General features: G+C 35.2%; 1 protein-coding gene across 1 annotated transcript in view; it reads right to left on the bottom strand.

Moving 5' to 3' along the window:
- Positions 1 to 16,288, bottom strand: part of MACROD2 (mono-ADP ribosylhydrolase 2) — a 2,341,201-nt gene that overhangs the window by 1,708,193 nt on the left and 616,720 nt on the right. The window lies entirely within an intron of this gene.

Below are 16,288 nucleotides of genomic sequence, written 5' to 3'. Positions count from 1 at the left end.
ATCCTTTTTTTTAAATTGGAGTAAATATATATTAAAAAATCACAGTGAACATACTCAGGTAACCAGTACCCAGATCAAGAAACTGAATACCACCAGAACTCCAGAAGTTCCCCCTTGTAATGCCATAGATTAGTTTTACTTGTTTTTTAAATTTTATTGAATAGTAGAATTTGAAGAAAATTAAATAATACTAGATATAATTATTGATATACAGTTTTTTTCATTCAACATTGTGCTCATGAAATTCATCTATATCATTGTAAGTACTTATGGTTGGCTCACCTTTTTTGTTATATTATTCTTTAGCAATAATGTGCTGCAATTAAGTCATCCATACTGCTGTTGATTATTTCAACTTTGGGAGTAATAACAATAGTGCTCTTGTAAACACTTTCATGCATGTCCTTGAAGAACATATGGGCTCATTTCTCTTAGGTATATAGCTAGGAATGAAATTGCTGAACCAGAAGAAAAGTGCCTATTCAGCTTTAGTTTCATCCCCAGTTTTCCAAAATGGTAGTACTTACCCTGGAAGAAAAGAAAAACCTCAGTTGCCCTTATGCTTGGTGTTGCCTGCCTTTTTCATTTTCATCATTCAATGTGTTTTTTATTTGTTTTTTCTATGACTGATTTCTGAACTTTTTTTTTAAATAATGGTATTTAGAGTCCTGATTTCTTTGTAGCTTTACCTTTCACAGTCTATAACATTCACAGTCTATAATATTCAACCTAGCACCTAAAGTTTAAGCTACTGAAAAGTTTAGCCATATAAAAGAGAGTGAGTTCACCCTAAAATCAAATTGCCTAACTCCATTTTACTTTTACTTTATAAGCAGAGGCAGAAAGAGTCATTTTCAATTAATTTCAGACTCTCTAAATATTGAAAGAAAAAAACAGATGGGGGACCTAAATGTTGGTAGATTGCTAAACCAAGTCTAGTAGATGACTTCTTTTAAAAACTGAAGTTTCACTAAACTGGGCTGAGGAGAAGACTGTATAAATATGGGGGGATATAAATTCTTCCTTTTCTTTCTTTCTTTTTTTTTTCACATTGTTTTTCCTGACTATAGTCTCCAGACAATAAAAAATCATTTTTAGTAATGGCTCAGTATCTATACTACTAATCAAAGTATTTGTGAAAGCAACATAATGTGAAATTGATGTCTTAATAGTTGCTTGTTTTTTTTAAGAGAATGAATGTAATTAACTCATGGAAGATGACCTAACATTATTCAAAACTGGTATTATTTTCCATTTTCCCTATATACTTATCTTGTCATTAAAGATGGAGCATAGATTTAGCCAGAAATCTAACTCCTACAAAGCATTGTGTCAGGAATACCAGTCCATTAATGAAACACCTCACAGACACTGAAGGAGAGAAAGGACAGAAAAAGATTGCTGATTTGAAGGGAACCGTACTTAAGTGAGAATTTTTCTTTTCTTCTTCCCTCCCCTCCCTCCCTCCCTCCCTCCCTCCCTTCTTTCCTTTCCCTTCCCCTCCCTTCTCTCTCTTTCTCTTTCTTCCTCTCTCTCTTTTAAACAAAATAATTTCAGATTTACATGCTGCCAGAATATGACACCTCAGCACTTCAAAGATAAATTGGGCTGGAAAGAGAGAACATTCTGTGTACTCCCCCACTGTTGAGTAACCTGAACGCAGACTGGAGCTGTAGCAGGTTGCAGGGAGGAGGTTAATTTCAGACTGAAGAAAGATACAGCTAATCTACTCCCTCCGGCAGAAGTCGAAATGGTATTTAGGAGATTTAAGGGGAAAAAAGTCTTTCACATATGTTACTTCTCAAAAAAGCCTAAATTTACCATACATAATCTTTCCGCTCCTGCTTCCCTTCACAAAGCACTAAACGAAGGTTATTATTTAAACATTAATTAAAGTAAGCAAGGGGAAAGTTTACTATGATTTATATAACACAAACCCATATAAATTTTTTTCTAATTATAAAGATTTCATGTTTGAACAAACAGCTTTCTTCTAAGCTGCTGAACATATTCAGAGGTAAATTAAACTACTTGAGTAAGTTAAGCAATTACAACAAATTAGACAACAGCCTCACTTGCTCCCTAAACCACAAAATCTTCATGAGTGCTTTGCAATGACCCACAAATGGAACAACAAGGAAGATGTTAAAAGGTACTGTCAAAGGAACTGAATGCTAAATGATGCAAGCTTTTGTCTAAATCCATCCAAATAAAGGTGACAAATTGCCATGTCATGCACTGGAGACCCTTTCTTGTAAAGACCTGGGTAATAATGTGCTCCTTTGCCCTTCTACAGTGTCAGATCATATCAAATACAAATGAGCAAATTCTAACCTGAATATACAGGGTGGGGCAAAAGTTGGTTTACAGTTGTTTGTGTGGAAAATAACACAATAATTAATAAATATTAATACAAAACTGTGTCTTTCACATACTCACAACTGTAAACCTACTTTTGCCTTACCCTATATTTAAGTAATCTTCTATTTATTTATAAAATGAATCAAAATACTTGTTCATTCTACTATTGTATTGTCTCCATTAGAAAGGTAATATAAATCATACAAAGTTAACACAAAATAACCTTATTACTCTACCAACTAAATCAAAGTCCTTAATAAAATGTCCCCTCGCTCTCTTCCCAAAGCATCTCTAATGTATATGTTATGCTACAACAGTATTTTCTAAGCTAATAACTATATGCTTCAGTACTCCTAAAGCCCATGGTGAGAGTAATAAGAAATACTGCTTTGTCACTATTTAATTATAAAATGTAAAATCTCTCCTTTTATATGCAATTCATAATGAAGAAGGAGTATCTGTTATAGGGAGCTTACCTGATATAATTAGGAGTTTTAAGTATAATTCTAATTATTTATATTTGTAAATAATATAATATAATATAATATAATATAATATCTCAATTGAATTATTTCTTTTTCCATCTAAATGTCTGGCAAATCTAAATGCAAATGTGACTTTTTGAATCTTTGTTGTTTCTGTTGCCAACTATATAAACAGGCTTTCAAAAATCATCAGTCAGCTGATAATATGCTTTATAGGCAGGGATGAATCAAAATAATTAATCAGGACAGCACAGGTGCTGACTACTCAGAATAAACACCCAGCCAATCAAAGTGGTCATCACCATACATAACAAGCATGGTCATGCAACATGTTTTGGCTGAAGAGCAGCCTCAATAAAACGTTATTTAAATAGCCACTGATATTTGTTGAATGAGCTATAGCAGGACACATACATACATACATTCCCACACACATATAAGTTGTTTTCCTTCTTTTAATATTATACTACCTTATATCATTGACATTCAAGTATCCTTAGCATGCCGCCAAACACAGATCTAATTCATTCTTCTCAGCTCACAGACATATCATTCCTCTATTAGTAGAGTATTTCTCTATTTACAGGTAGTATGTATAATTGCAGTATACATGGTGTATACAGCTATCTTTATGTACTAATGTTTTCTAGTTTTTAATGCTAAAAATTAAGATCGTAAGTCAAAAGATATATGTTTATCTTTTAAACTGATTATGTGAGATTGTTTCCAAAAGAGATTGCAAAAACTCACATTGCAAAAGTTCCTATGCTGCTACAGGCTCACACATGCTATGCTGTGGTTTGGGTTCCCTGGAAAATAGCCCTTAGGAGTTGTCAAGACTGGAGGCAAAGTTAGACTTTTGTATCTCACATTAGGAGTCAGTGTTTGAGGCCATCTTCAGGGAGAGGACATAATCTTGGTTAAGACAGCTCTCTCTGACTGAGAAGAATCCTCAGAGAAGGAAGAAGGCATCAATTAAGAGTTGTCAGCCACCCAAACATCCAGTAGCAGGAAGAAGTCTTCAGTCCCTATCGGGGAATCTGACGCCATCTTATAAATAACACATTTATTTCATTGTTGTTTTCATTTGTATTTCTCTACATACTAATAATGCAGGAACATATTTTCACATGTTTATTGGCTGTTTGGAAGTTCTCTTCTCTGACATGCTTGTTCATAACCTTTGCCTGTTTCTCTTTTGGTTGTGAGCTTCCCTCTTATGCTTTTGTAGACACTCTTTGCATATTAGTGGGAGTAAATCTTTATCATATGAGTTACAAATCATTTTTAATTCAATTTATTTTATCTTTTTCTTTTTTCCTCCCAAATGCGTCAGGGTACAGATAGGAACAGGCAGCACACTCAAAGGTTTTAACTGAAAAGTATTAATTAAAAGGGCTATGTCCAGAGATGCAAGCAGGGTTCAGAAAACTAACACAGGTACTAACAATAAGAGAGAGCTGTCTCTACCACTAGGTGTTAGGAATAAGAAAGGAATTAACGGAGTCTGATAAAAGCTAGAGATGCAAAAGATGAGGTACCTAGGTAATACAGTCAGTAAAAGTAAGCTGTTTGGGGCATGGAGTAAGCCAGGGAGGAGCATAGAAGATTCAGAGTGGGAGGAGGGAAAATGTAGAATAATCAATACACTATATAAAATATTTTAACTTTCTGTGTAGGCCAACATTTCAATTTTTAAAAAACTCTTAAAGAATTATGATTTTTACCATTATTTAAGCTATTATTTTTTAGTAACTTTTATTAACTGAAATCACTTAAGACTCACAAGAAGTTGCAAAAATACGAAGAGCTCCTGTTTACCCTTCACGCAGTTCTCTCCAATCAACATAAACATGATAAATATAATCATAGCATACTCTCAAAACCAGGAAATTTACATTGGTACAATATTATTCACTCAGGTGCAGATTACTTAGGTTTCACCACACTCTAAAAAAAATGGAGTAAAAAAGGCAGACAAGCAAAGGTCCTCAACACCCAAAAAATGACAAGGTGCTGAGTTCCCTTCTTGCCCCATATATCCCAAACTTGAAGCTAAAGAAGGTGGTAACTCAGAAATGCCTGTGGACACAGACAAAAAAGGAAATGCCCAACAAAATCCTATAGCCAGGCAAGACAAAAATTTTAAATAACCAGTGTATTCTAGTCTAACATGACAGAAGAGGAAAGGTTGCCTCACTCCACCACCAAGGCCTAGTGAGGAGCACAGGCCTCCACCTTTGCAAGGCTACAATGCGGTACTCCTAACCCCACTGAGCCACTACAAAAGAGAACTCAGAAGGCCAATCAGGAAGCTGGGACTTGCATCCTCAGCAGATGATAAAGAGGCTTACGCAGTATCAATGTGTTATTGGTGGAAGCGGAGGTCTTGGGGTACCATGGGGAAAATAATTTCCTGAGGCCCCAAGGGAAGATGGGGTTTTGTGGAAAGCTTTATTAATAATATAAAATTAAGGAAGTTTCCTTCCAAGGTCTCATCTTAATCTGTCATGTCATGGAAAAACTCCAGCTGTGTCTTCAGCAGAGCTAGAATTAAAGCCACTGCTCAGAGTTTCTGTTCCATATTAAAGCACAGTCCAGCCCGGCCAGTGTGGCTCAGTGGTTGAGCGTCAACCCATGCACCAATAGGTTGCTGGTTCGATTCCTGGTCAGGGCACTTGCCCAGGTTGTGGGCCAAATCCCCAGTGTGGGGCACACAGGAGGCAGCCAATCAATGTTCTCTCTCATCGATGTTTATATCTCTCTCTCCCTCTCCCATCCTCTCTCTCAAAAATCAAAGAAAAAATAAATAAATAAATAAATAAAGCACAGTCCTGTCCAGCATATGGCTAGCTTAGCTTGTGTTCCCAGCTGCAGTCCATTGCATGTGGGATTCACATGGCCAAGGGCCATGTGGCTGCTTAAGGCCACATGGCAACCTGGTGCATAGGTGAATTCAGGTCATGGAATAAGAAAGTGAGAGGGAACAAGAAGGAAAGAGAAAAAAAGGGGAGAGGGAACTCTTTGTCTGGGGATTTTAACCTTCCAGGATTTCATGGGCTTGCATTGAGGTCCACCTTCATAGCCAACAGTCTTCTTCCCCGGCTAGACTGACAAGCTAACACCTCCCCTATGTCACCCCAACTTCATTGCACATGTGCCTGTCTTCCCTTTTGTTCAAATATTTTCCCCAGTGATCTGCAGGGTATGGAAGTGTGGTTACCTGGAGAGCATGAAGCTGTAGTTTCCTGGTGAAGCTGCTCAGATAACCATGCTCATAATATCTAGCCTCGCTTTTGGTCTTTTCCTATTATTAATATTAACTAGCTAGTTATGATTATAACCAATGGAGACCACCAGGGGAACCAGCCCACCACTCGCACCCAGCAGTAATGAGAAGGCCCATCCTTGAGTGTAAACAAAGGCCCAGCAGGGTACCTGAAGTTGCATTTCTATCTGGCAGTATTTAGGCAGTGTCACAACTTCCCCTGCCAGAGAAGTGTCAGAAGAATTCAATTAACAGAGTTGGATAACATAAAATAAAAATATTCAGGTTTCAATAAAAAAATCACTCATCACATCAAGAACTAGTAAGATATCAAACTGCATGAAAAACAATGATCAATAAATTCCAACACCAAGATGGCACAAGATGTTATAATTATCTGAAAAAAATTTAGAGCAGCCATGATAAAAGTGCTTCAATGAGCAATTATATACTTTAAACAAATAATAAAAAAAAAAAGAAAGAAAAAAAGTATCAGCAAAGAAGATATAAAAAGAGTCAAATAGAAATTTTAGAACTGAAATATAGAAAAACCAAAATAAAAAACCCAGGAAGTAAGCTAAACAACACAATAAAGGGGACATAAGAAAGAATCAGTGAACTGGAAAATAGAACAATAGAATGATCAGATTAGAGAAAAAAGTAAACTAGGGAGAAAAAAATACACAGAGCCACAGGGACCTAGCATTTGCATAATGTGAGTCTTAATGAGGAGGAGAAAGGGCAGAGGTAGCAATATTGGAAGAAATAAAGGTTGAAAACTCAAATTTGGCAAGAGACATAGACCTATAGATTCAAGAAGCTAAAAAACCCTTAATTAGGATAATCCCAAAAAAGATCCATGCCACAACACATTATAATTAAACTCCTAAAAACTAAAGACAAAGATTAAAATTCTTGAAAGCAGCAGAGAAAAACAATACCTTACTTATAAGGCAAAAATAATCCAAATGGCAGTGGATTTCTGATTTAAACCATAAAGGCTACCAGGAAGTGACACAGTTTATTTCCCTTAAGAGTTGAAAGACCCAGAATTTTATGTCCAGTAGAAATATTCTTCAGGAATAAAGGGGAAATCAGCACATTCTCAGATTAAAGAAAATTAGCAGAATTTGTAGCTAGCAGACCTGCCCTACAAGATTGGGTAAAAGAAACAGGAAGGAAAAGATAAAGAAAGGAGTCTTGGACCATCAGGTAGAAAAAGAGACAAGTCAAGAAAAAGTATGGGTAAACACAATAGTCTTTCCTTCTCCTCATGTGTTTTCTAAATTCTTTATTAGGGTTGAAGCAAAAATTATTATCCAATCTAATATGGTTTTAAATGTACAGAGGAAATAGTTAAGATATTTATATTATAAATAGGGGAGGGCAAAGGAATGTAAGAGAAGGAAGATTTCTATACTTACTTGAGCTGCTAACAATGAATACCAGTAAACTGTGATAAAGCACATATGTATAGTTACAGTAATCAAGGCTGGGGATATTGGTGGAGGAATAGAGACATAAATAACAATGGAGCAGAAAGAATAGAGAACCCAGAAACAGACCCATATGTTCCAAAGGATTCTTGCAAAGGAACAAAAATATATTACATTAAGGACGAATAGCCTTTTCAAGAAATAGTGCTGGAGTAATTGCATATTCATTGATATAAAAATGAACCATGTCCGATGTTTCACACCTTATATAAAAATTAACTTGAAGTAAATCATAGACTTACAGATAAAACTTTTAGAAAAAAACAGGAGAAAATTTCTGGAATCCAGGGATAAGCAGAATTCATATGCTTGATACAAAAAACATGATCCATAAAAGAAAATTTGGTTTTCATCAAAATTTAAAACTTTTGCCCTGTGAAAGACCCTTTTAAGAGAAAATATTTGCAAAGCACATATCCAACAAAACATTAACAGCATTAATAGCTAGAATATATAAAGAACTCTCAAAACTAAACAGCAAAAATCAATTCATTTAGAAAATGGGCAAAAGATGTGAAGAGACACTTCACTGGAGAATATAGACTAATGGCAAATAAACAAATGAAAAGATCAACCATTAGGCAAATGCAAATTAAAGCCACAGGGAGATATCATTACACACCTACCAAAAATAGTTGCAACACCAAATGTGGGTTAGGATGCAGAGAAACTAGATCACTCATACATTACTGGTGGGAATGTAAAATGCTTCAGTCACAATGGAAAAGTATTCATGTAGTTTCTTTAAAAAATAACATGAAACAACCATATTATATAGCAATTGCACTTTTGAGCATTTAACCCAGAGAAATGAAAACTTTTTGGACATAAAAACCTGTCCATGAATCCTTATAGCAGCTATATTCATAATAACCAAAAACTAGAAACATCACAGATGCTCTTCAATGAGTGAATGGTGAAACAAATTTGGCATGTTTATACCATGGAATACTACTCAGCAACATAAAGGAAACAACTACATGCAGCAACCTGAATGAATCTCTATAGATGCATGCTGATAGAAAAAAATAAGCCAATACTAAAGTTACATAATATAGTATTCCATTTATTTAATATTCTTGGAATGACAAGAGGGTTAAGGAGAGGATGGAGTGGGAGGGAAGTGAGTATGACCATATAAAAACATCAGGTGACGGAAGTGTTCTGTATCTTGACTGTCAATGTAAATAGCCTGGTAATGATATTGTACTGACATTGTATTATAGTTCTGCAAAGTGCTACCAGTAAAGGCAACTGGGTAAAACATATGTGGAATCTCTGTATTATCCAGCACAACTGCATGCAAACCCACAATTATCTCAACATAAAAATTTTAATTAATGAAAAAGAAACTGCCAAATTCCTCTACATTTTACATCCACACCAAAAATGATGAGTGATCCTGTTTCTTTGCATTCTCCCTAGCATTTGTTATTTTTAACATTTAAAAATTTTAGTTATTCTAATAGGTGTTCTGTGGTGTGTATAATTTTTAATCTTTAAATATATGATTTACTGAAATAATGAAGAGTTTTTCCTAAATATAATGAAAGATTCCAGTTCCCTTTAGGAGGAATTGCTTTCTCCCCTGCAAACTGCTGTACTTGCTTTCATCATACTCAGAGTTTTGTAACTCATCATGTTTTCTCTTTTGGACTTGGCTTCCTGGAAGCTTATGCAGAGATTTTTCCACCTGCAAGGGACTAACATATCCTCACTTTATACTACTAGCCAATCATACAGGCAGAGGAGGAGGGAATAACCCTAGTGGTGATGCTTATAGAAAACAGATTAGGAGCACTGAAAAGTAGAGACAGAATTAAACTTAATTCCAAACTAGTCCTTCAAGGAGAAGGTCCACAATCCAATCTAATCCAAGGAAGGTTGTGAATGCAGGTCCTGACTCATCCTGGGCCAATAATGAGATCCAAGGGAAATCAGGTCCAGTAGGAAGGGGGCAGACACACAGCTTGCAAATCACAGAACAGAATGATTCAGAGGGTACCAACTTTCTCCAAGAATTTCAAAGCAAGACAGAAGCACCAGAGCAGAACATAGCATAATCCCCTGGGAAAGAGCTGGCAAAAACAACAGACAACAAATAATGGAGAAAGGCTTTCCTGCAGAATCCCCCTCCGCCTGCCCCAGGGAGGAGAAAGAGAAAAATGATAGAAACAACCAGGAAGCCAAGAGACCTAGACAGAGAGGGAGAGCAGACCCATTCATTTTTAAATTCACCCAATGTGGGGGTCTAGGATGTTAGATTCATTGACATTCTCACTTCTCTTTGTTTTCAGAAGAGGGACATGCTTCCAAAAAACAGTCAAATACCAATTTTAAACAGTAAGAATATAACCCAAGGTCAGAGTGTATAGGTCCAATTTTTACAGTCAACTACTATTGCTATCCCTGACAAATGAGTTTTGGTATAATCACCCTTTTTTTATCATTATTACTTCGTGAATGTTAGTATTTTTATTATAGCTATACATTTTTAGTATAAAATCCCTTACCTCCTTTTTGGAATTCAATAGATGCATAAATAGTAAATAAACCATATTAAACAAGATAATGTTGAAATCAGAAAAAAAAAAAAGCAAGTTACTTGTTTAGTGTAATAGATTTTTACTGAAAAGTGAATTTGACTCCATTTACACATTTGGACAAAATAAATATCTTTTGATCACTGCAACAAAGTGATGCTTGAGGACACTCCATTTCTGAATCTATTTTCATGTGAAGGAGATCATGAAAAGAACAGATATTTCAAAATTATGGCCATTGATTTTGTATTCCAAATCCCAAAAGATAAAAAAAAAAAAAAAGGAGTTTTCTGCCAAAACATATATCTAATCATCATGCTTTTACCTCATCCGGAGCCAAAGGTTCTACCCACAGTGTCCAGGTGGCAGTAGTGTTTCTTGTTAAAATCAGTATACTGTAGTTGCTAAGGACTGTTAAAGTTCAAAAAATATAAAAGATCATGCCTCACATACAGGTTTATTTACTTTCCTGACCTAGGCTTATAATTCTCATCAGAATAATTTCTTGGGTATGTTATGTTTCTCATCCCAATTATTTTAAATCTGACTGCAAAGTTCCTTCTTTCTACACGACCTGAGGAGTGCAATTGAAATAGTAGTAGAGAGGATACAAAACTAAAGTTCATGCTTCAAAGTATATATTTTTCTATAGTTTTGATTTGCCATTTTCAAGTAACACACATGATGTATTTTATATGTTCAAAATGGTGTTCCTTCCTGATCGATACAGTATTTTCAAGAACCAGTGCAAATAGAGCTTATTCCAAATAAACAATAAAAAAAATTCATGGAGGAATCCTGTACGGTACTGAAAATAAAAATATAAAATTTCCAAGATCTCACATAGGTTTCAAGGTCACTGTTAAAATTCAAAAAGTCCATAAAAATGTTAAATGTCAGAATACTAAAAGGGTTTTCAGTAATTATTCCAAAATATTTGTCCAAGCTTATAGTCGTTTCTAGTCCATAATCATAAGAAAACTTAAAACTGAAATAAATATCTCCAAAGTCAAGACAGTTAGAAAAAACAATTTGAGAATGGCAGATTTTTAATCAGGTTACAAATCTAAAAATAAACATAATAAAATTCTTTTAAACAATATTATTATCTTCAAATATAAGTAATTCTTCATATATAATTTATATACAAATTAAAACAGTAGACAGATGTGTTCATTGGCCTATATGCAGCATTACAAATTCATCATATACCTCTATTTAGATGCTGCTCTGTAAGACTTTTAGGGTCTAGGTGTTGATCTATCTGGACAATACCTTAATTACTGCATATTACCATAAAGCAATAAAACATCATTTAAATCGGACAGGCCATCTGTTAAAGTTCTCCATATTTTAGATAAAAATAAATGAACCTGTATTCAATTGAATAGTTTCTAAGGTTCCTTGTAGGCTACTAAGGTCCAATTCTAAAGTTTATTCATAAGAAGAGAGTAAATTAGAGGTTAATAAAACTAATTAAAATTCAATATATTTTATTAGTTTGCTGTTTATGAACACTGAAAATATGACTTTGTAATTATTGCTGGAATTCACCATGAATCATTGAACATTGCCCCAAAGTGGTTGTAACAGAATACACAGAATATGACCCACTCTGATGTGCACAGGCCCACTGGAAGATGAAAACAAAATACATTGTATAACACTATTCTCAAGAAAATCAGTTCAGAAAACATAGGATAAGTCAGTATTTACATAATAAAGCTGGGTAATAATCATGGAAGGAATGAGTTGTGATATTTAAATTTTTCATATTGTTTTCTGTTCTTATGGTTCTAAATTACTGAGACAGAGATAGGAAAAATGAACACTGAATTGAGCATGGTAGGTCTGCGGAGGCACAAGAGGGTGGGTTGGGAGCCCACATACAGCAGATGATTTACCTGTGAGCAGCTCCCTCTGGGGTTAAAATCCCAAACTGGCTCCACAGTACAGATAGCCAGGACAGAGAACTAAATTAGCTACAGCCACTCACCTTGAGATCTGGCAGAAGGAGGGTGGACTGGACTGGAACTGTGTGGGGACACTTGGGATTTGGAGGGTGCTCAAAGTATTTGCTGAGTCATGGCCACACAGGACAGTGGCCATATTGTTCTGGGAGCCCCTTCCCAGAGCTCTGGGGAGAAGCAGCAACCCCTCCCTCACCAAGCTGGGCCAGAGAAATGCAAATTGAGGTTTGTTAACAACCAGCATCTGCCCTACCCTCTGGAAATCCTCTTATGTTGAACATCTGAGAAAGTTTTTCATTCAACTGAGGGCTACAACCCAAGGCCCATCAAGTAACTGAGACTAATAGCCTCCAGGCAAAGAGCTAAAGGATAACTGAGCCTCTCCTGGGCTTGCAAATCTACCCCAGAAAGTAAGACTTGACAGTGGTGTTTAACGTGGGTCCTCCCACACCCATGCAAATCCAGTAGAGGGAACAACAAACAGCAGAAAACCAACACACACAGTGAAAATTTGGCAGGATCCAAAACCCACTGAGATAGCCAAAATGATGAAACAAAGAAACAAATCCCAAATGAAAGAACAAGAGAACTCTACCAAAATGAGATAAATGAAATGCAGTTAAGCAAGTTATCAGGAGTAAAATTCAGAGTCATGATCTGGAGGAAGCTCTACAGCATGAGTAAGTTGCTCAACATGATAAGAAAAGATATAGAAACACTGAAAATTAACCAACTTGAAATAGAAAATCACCGAGAAGAAAAGAAGAATGACATAGCAGAAATAATGAACACATTAGAAGGACTAAACAGCAGACTAAAGGAAGTAGAGGACCAGATCAGTGAATTAGAAGACAGGGTAGAATCAACCAATCAAAAAACAAACAAACAAAAAAACATTATAAAACAGGAAGACAGCTTAAGAGAACTGTGGGACAACTAACAACATTTGCATCATTGGAGTTCCAGAAGAAGAAAATGAGTAAGGGTTAGAGAATATATTTGAAGAAAAAGTGACAGAAAAATTCCCTAACTTGGTGAAGGAAGAAGACATTCAAGTTCAAGGAGCACATAGAGCCCCAAGTAAGAAGAACCCAAACAGGCCCACACCAAGGCATATAATAATTAAAATACCAAAAATTAAAGACAAAGAGAGAATCCTAAAGGCAGCAAGAGATAAGCAATAGGTAACCTACAAAGAAAACCCCGTAAGGCTCTCAGCTGACTTCTCAACAGAAACACTACAGGCCAGAAGGGAATGGCATGAAGTAATCAAGGGCATAAAAACAAGATCTGAATCCAGGATGACTCTGTCCAGCAAGGCTATTATTCAAAAAAGGTCAAATAAAGAGTTTCCCAAATGCTAATGGAATATATTAGCACCAAACCAGCACTGCAAGAAATGTTAAAAAGACTGCTGTAATTAGTAGAAATAGGAAGAAAAATAGAATCACACTAAACAAAAATGGCAATAAATAAGTACATATCAATAATCACCTAAAATGTAAATGGATTGCATGCTCCAATAAAAAGATACAGAGTAACAGATTGGATAAGAAAGCATGACAAATCTATATGTTGTTTACAAGAGCCCCACCTCACAACAAAAGACTCACATTGGTTTGAAAATCAAGAGATGGAAAAAAATCTTCCAAGCAAACGGGGAAAAAAAAAAGCTGAGGTAGCAATACTCGTATCTGATAGAACAGATTTCAAAATGAAGGCCATAACTAGAGACAAAGAAGGCCACTACATAACATTGAAAGGATGTATCCAACAGGAAAATATAACCTTGGTAAACATATATGCACCCAATATAGGAGCATCAAAATATATTAAAAATCTTCTGGAGGACTTCAAAGAAGAAATCGACAGCAATACAATCATAGCAGGGACTTCAACACCCCGCTGACATCACTGGATAGATCCTCTAGACAAAAAAATTAACAAGAAAACAGAAACTCTAAACGATGCACTAGATCAAATGGATTTAATAAATATCTACAGAGAATTATACCCAAAAACTGCAGAATTCACATTCTTCTCAAGTGCACATGGGACATTCTCAAAGATAGATCACATGTTAGGACACAAACTAAGTCTCTACAAGTTCAAAATATTGAAATCATATCAAGCATCTTCTCAGTTCACAATGGCATGAAACTAGAAATCAATTGCACCAAGAACATGCAAAGACATTTCAAGACATGGAGGCTAAAAAGTATGTTATTAAACAATAAATGGGTTACCAAGGAGATCAAGGAAGAAATTAAAAACTTCATGGAAACAATGAAAATGAACACACAACACAAAATCTATGGGATGCAGTGAAAGTAGTTCTGAGAGGGAAGTTCATAGCACTACAGGCCTACCTCAAGAAACAAGAAAAATTTCTAATTGACTATCTACCCTCACAACGGAAAGAACTAGAAAGGAAACAAAAAGGAAACCTCAGAGCTAGGAGAAGGAAAGAAATAGTAAAGATCATAGCATAAACAGACAACATAGAGATAAAAAACAAACAAAAACACCAATTCACAAGATCAATGAAACAAAGAGCTGATTCCTCAAAAAGATAAACAAGATTGATGGACCCTTAGCTAGACTCACCAAAAAACAAAGAGAGAGAATCCAAATACACAAAATCAGAAATGAAAGAGAAGTAACAACTGACATCACAGAAATACAAAGGGTTTTTAACAAATATTTTGAACAATTATACAGTAACAAATTGGGCAATCTAAGCAAAATGGACAAATTTTTAGAAACACATAGTCTTTCAAAACTGATCTGGGAACAGATAGAAAACTTGAACATACAAATAACAACTGAAAAAATTGAAGAGGTAATCAAGACTCTCCCAGCAAACAAAAGCCCAGGCCTAGATGGTTTCACAGGGGAATTTTACTGTACAGTCGAAGAACTAACACCCATTCTCCTCAAACTACTCCAAAAATATTCAAGAAGAATGAAAACTTCCAATCTCATTTTATGAGGCCAGCATAACTCTATTTCCAAAACCAGATAAAGACACTACAAAGAAAGAAAACTACAGGCCAATATCCCTGATGAACATAGATGCCAAAATCCTGAACAAAATACTAGCAAATTGAATCCAGCAATACATCAAAAAAATTATTCTTCATGACCAACTGGGATTCATCCCAGGAATATAAGGCTGGTACAATATTTGCAAATCAATAAATGTGATATAGCACATAAACAAAATGAAAGATAAAAACCATATTATCATATCAATAGAAACTGAAAAAGCATTCGACAAAATCCAGCACCCCTTTTCAGGGAATAAAGGGATCATATCTCTACATAATAAGAGCCATATATTAAATACCTATAGCCAACATCATACTCAATGGGCAAAATCTAAAAGCATTTCCCTTAAAAACAGGAACAAGACAGGGATGCCAACTTTTGCCACTCTTATTTAACATAGTACTGGAAGTCTTAGCCACAGCAATCAGACATGAAGAAAAAATAAAAGGGACCCAAATTGGAATAAAGGAAGTGAAACTGTCATTATTTGCAGATGACATAATATTATACATAGAAAACCCTAAAGACTACATCAAAAATCTACTAGAGTTAATAAATAAATTTAGCAGGTAGCGGGATACAAAATTAACATCAAGAAATTGACGGCATTCTTATACACCAATGATGAACTCACAGAAAGAGAAACTTAAAAAACAATACCATTTACAATTGTGGCAAAAAAAATTAAGATACCTAGGAATAAACTTAACCAAAGAAGTAAAGGACCTACTTGCAGAAAACTATAGGACATTGAAAAAAAAAAAACAAAAAAAACGGAGGAAGATATAAAAAAGTGGAAGCACAAACTTTATTCATGAATTAGAAGAATTCACATCATTAAAATATCCATACTACCCAAAGCGATCTATAGTTTCAATGCAATCCCCATCAAAATACCAACTACATATTTCACAGAACTAGAACAAATACTTCAAAATTTCAAATGGAACCAAAAAAGACCCCAAATAGCCACAGCAATCTTAAAAAAGAAGGACAAAGTAGATGGGATCACAATACTGGACATCAGGTTATACTACAAAGCTACTGTAATCAAAACAGCCTGGTACTGGCATAAGAGCAGACATATATATCAATGGAAGAGAACATAGAACCT

Source organism: Molossus molossus, unplaced genomic scaffold, assembly GCF_014108415.1.
Source record: "Molossus molossus isolate mMolMol1 unplaced genomic scaffold, mMolMol1.p scaffold_m16_p_6, whole genome shotgun sequence".
Taxonomy (NCBI): Eukaryota; Metazoa; Chordata; class Mammalia; order Chiroptera; family Molossidae; genus Molossus; species Molossus molossus.
This window is presented reverse-complemented; position numbering and strand designations above follow the sequence as displayed.